This window comes from Hemitrygon akajei, unplaced genomic scaffold, assembly GCF_048418815.1.
Source record: "Hemitrygon akajei unplaced genomic scaffold, sHemAka1.3 Scf000046, whole genome shotgun sequence".
In the NCBI taxonomy this organism is placed as follows: Eukaryota; Metazoa; Chordata; class Chondrichthyes; order Myliobatiformes; family Dasyatidae; genus Hemitrygon; species Hemitrygon akajei.
In genome coordinates this window covers 7,668,577-7,673,215 of record NW_027331932.1, presented here as the reverse complement: position 1 = coordinate 7,673,215, position 4,639 = coordinate 7,668,577, and positions in this window count along the sequence as shown.

Here is a 4,639-nt window from a genome sequence, read left to right as displayed (position 1 = left end):
ATATAATGATAAAACCCTCTTTCTCCCCCATTTCTCACAAGCATTCATACTACCCTTCCGCGCCGCTGCCCCTCCCCCTCACCCTGTTGCCTCTTTACTTCTATCGCAATCTTACTCACGATCTTGCCCTCCCTGTATCCTTGTCCCTATAAAGACTCTCACTTAAATCCCTCTCCAATCTCGCCTCCTCTGTTTCATCCCCGTTTTCCTCACCCCGCTTTCTTGCCTCCCGCTCCCCCAATTACCCCCTCTATACCGGTCTCTCTCTCGATTCACTACTCATTCTCTACCCAGTCTCCCCATCCCACTGTGTCCCTTTTATCCAACCCAACTCGCTCCCCGCTTCTGTCTTTAGCTACTCTCACCTCAATCACCTCGCTCCATAACTCAGTCCCTCCTGTCCCGGCAGCGTCCTCGGAAATCTCCCTCTGCAACCTTTCCAGTTCGTTGAGATTTCTCTTAGAGCAAGGCAAGCAGAACTGAACTCCATACTCCAAGTGCGGCCTGACCGACGTCATCTGCAACTGCAACATGACCTCCGACCCCCGTACTCAGTGTCCTGACTGATGAAGGCCAGCGTGTCAAATGTCCTGTCCACCTGTATCGCATCTTTTCTGCCGGATTCACGGTCTGTTTTATTATCTGTGACTTAGACAAACTTAGACAACGTGGAACGGTTATTAGCATTTCTTTACTTTATCAAATAAGTTTATGAGAAAACGGATCGATTGCGGTGTCTGTGTCAGGCGGATCGCCGCACTATCAGGGGACGCGAGAGGCCTCAATGTGCGAATAAATCTCGGCCCGGAGTTACACTCGCTGCCAAAGCTTTTAGCACATTATCCGATGGCAATTTGAAGATAATCTAATTGTCAAGTGGGCTGATTAAACCTCCCTTCTTTCGAAGGATCAGTCGGTCGCAAATATGTAAAATTAATATCAAATGCAAAAAGCTAATAAATGCCACAAAAATGTGGAGGTGGTGCTGGTGCGTTCAAGAAAATGCTGGCGGAGGGGAAGAAGGTGTTCCTGGTTCATTGAGTTTTCAGTCTCCTGTTCGTCGTCAACCCTCCTTCCCAGCAGACCTTCCTCGTCACCGTCATCCGCCACTTCCCCTGCAGCCCTCCTCGTTTTCGCCACCGCCATCTTCTTCTACACACCCTGTCTCCATCACACTCCCCTACATCCCCTACACTCCGTGACGACTCTGTTATCACCTCCTTCCCCAACTCCTCTCACCGTCTCCCTGACCCGCCCCATCCCCTGCAGGTCCTCCACGATTCCATTAACCCTATCCCTCCTGCACACGTCTCCATCTCTCTCTGCTAATATGGAATTATGGGGTGGAAGGGGGAGAGGTGACGTCTGTTGTTAAACCACCCAGCCCCTTTCCACCGGATATCGATCTCTCGGTGCTGAGCGTCTGCACTGTTCTGTGTGAACAGGCCGATCGTTTGGTTCGACAACACTTCATCCCAGTGACTGATAGCTCACCTCCACGTCCATGCTCCCACCAAAACCACCCCCTCTTCCAATTATTTCCGGTTCCCTGCACACCCTCTGTACAAAAACACACGTACTTCTCCAAGCCGGCACACAATTCAAGACTTCAGGAACGCCGGAGTTCTGGGGATTGATGAGAGGGAAGGAGCTTCGGAATATCGGAGTTACTGAAGGGACTCGGGGGTGTAAGTTTCAGTTTGTGTCTGAACCCGGGTGTGTGCGATAGGACGGTCCGGAGAAAACGTCACCCAGTGTCTAACTTCAGGAGTGGGTACTGCGACTGTGTGGAGGGAGTTTCATTCTGTGTCTCTGAACCCAAGGGTGTTAGATGGGACAATGTGGAGAGATTTTCACTCAGTGCTTGAATGTGTGTACGTGTGTGTGTGTGTGTGTGTGTGAGAGAGAGAGAGAGAGAGAGAGAGAGAGAGAGAGAGAGAGAGAGAGAGAGAGAGAGAGAGAGAGAGAGAGAGAGAGAGAGAGAGAGAGAGAGAGAGAGAGAGAGAGAGAGAGAGAGAGAGAGAGAGAGAGAGAGAGAGAGAGAGAGAGAGAGATGAGCCGGACTAGAGGGAAAGACTGAAAGAGTGGCGGGAATTGGATTTGAGTGGAGGTCAGAGGGTTTATCTCTTTGAATCTTCAAGGAGGAGATTCTTGAGTGAGAGAAGACACAGAACTGTTGGTTGATTTGTTTTCAGTTTAATTATTGCTTCTTTCTTTAAAATCGAAAATTCAGAGCAGTAGCAATGTCTGGCAGGAGAGTTGAATACTCCTTTGCTAGATATGGGAAGGCAGGGAGACCTCAAGAGTCCCTGACAACTTCACCTGTAGGAAGGTCATCCAACTGCACCTTCTATCACTCTGCGTTACAGAGTTGGAACTGGAACTGGATGAACTCGGAAATCATTCGGGAAGCCGAGGGGGGTGATAAGGAGGACATATAGAGATGTATTTACCCCCAATGTGTAGGACACAGGAAACTAGGTGACAGACTGCAAGGTGAAATGGGTTAAACAGCCAGAACCAGTGCAGAGACCCCTTGTGGACAACCCGCTCAATAACAGGTAGACCACTTCGGATAATTATGGATGGGAGGGGAGAGGTGCAAATGACCAAGTAGGGCAAAGTCTCATCGGTCAGGTCTCTGGCGGTGACTATGGTTCTGTGGCTCAGTAGGGAAGCGGGTGAAATATGGCCTGCTGTATCGGTAGGGTTATCTTTGTTAGAGGAGTGGAAAAAAAGGTGCTGCGGACGAGATCGAGATTCCTCGTTGGGATGCGGTCGTTATCGTCTCCAGTATATAGGTAGGAAAAGGGCGCCGGTTCTCCAACCTTATGTATGTGCAGGTGTGGCCAGAATTTGAAAGAACATTCAGTTTAAAATGTGCTAAAATGTTTGGGTTGGAACGAGTGCTTCAGATTTGTGAATCACTGGGCTCTCTTCCATGGAAGGTGCGACCTGTGCAGACGGACGGTTTCATTTCATTTCAATTCACTTCAATTTAAGTTTACGGCAATTCCATCACACATGACCGGGGCCAAGCTGCAAAACACATTACCAACTGTCACACGAGGCACAAAGCACACATAATATGTATAAAATAGAAATATATCAAGCATATGTCGGATATCAGTGAAATACTCTCACGCTTTATATACACGCGCAGACACGCACGCGCGCGCGTGGGGCATACATATAATCAACTTGAAGTTCGAGGCAATTTAAAAGCCTCCGAAATATACAAACTGCAACAACTGAGCTTGTTTTCTGCCGAGCGAACACTGGGGGCAGTACAGAGTCCTGCCTGGAGGCCGCGCCACACCGCCCCTCGTTGTGCAGCTCCTTCATTTTCTCCGCCATCTGGAACTCTCTCAGTTTACACCTGAACCGGAGTAGAACTATCATATCAGCGGGAAGGTTTGCCATTCAGAAAGGGGTCGTTGTTATGTTTAAAGTAATGTTGCAGTGGGTGATAACCAGAATGATTGAACGGATAGTGGAGTCATTGAAGAGACAGAGTTGTCAAGACCTCAGACAAAGTCAGCAAGAAAAATGTTAAGTATTGTACGAAAGGCAGATGAGCTCAGGGTAGGGGCCAACAACTCGAAGCACGATAGTTTAGCCATTAGGTAGTGTTGGTTGCAGGAGGGTCAGGTCTGTTAGCTCAACCTTCCAGTTCACCACTGTTTCAGCCGTGCTAATGTATAATGTAGGCTGAGGCGAGGCCTTAAAGGTGGAACTGAGGAACAAGAAAGGTATGAATTCGTTCATGGGGCTGCATAATCGACCAGCGACAAATCTGGAGATTTAGAGGACCTGATCTGTGGAAAGTTCAGAGTCTGTTGTAAGAGACATCAGATTGTGACTTCGGGGTGAGTTTAACATTCTTGGTATTGACTGTGAGCCTCATACTGTGAGACGACCACTGGGATAGTTTTCTTAATCAGTTAACTGTTACGAAGGATGAACAACTCTGATGGGCAGAAGGGTGCAGTGTTACCCATGCCCCCCTTTTGGATAATCGCAAACCGTTACTATTTCGATGCTGCTAACAAGGAAGTAAGAGAGACAAAAGAAAACATGCCAGGACATCTGTTACTGATAACAGCTCATGTGAAGAATGAGAGAGAGAGACAGATAAGAGGTAAACAAGTTGGAACATCTGCTACTGATAAGAGAGGAGAGGAGCCATTGATTTACTGGTATTGCCTTTTAGAGAAGGATTGTTTACTTGGTACTATTCTGTTCAGTAAAATTCCTCGGTGGACAGCCGGAGTGGGCTGATTTGATGGACTAAGCCATTCAAAACTGATTGATACTTGAGACCCCGTGAGTGGGGATAAAAGTGAGGTCTGGGGTGACACCCCGCAGATGCCCCAGGAGACACACTAGTGAGCATCAGACACCCACGAGAAAGTGTGGGGCATCGGAGATCGAACGAAGGATCGGTAAATTTTAACTCACAGTGTTTATAGTAAGGCCGGTGGGGGCTTGTGTGTGTGTCCACCCTTGCCTGGGTGACGAGTCAACCATGGAAGAACGGTCTAGCTAAAGGACGGAGGGGTCATACCTGAATGGCCACAGCAACACATCGACGGATCAAGATAGTAAAGGAAGGTTTGCAAGACAATAGCTGTTACTG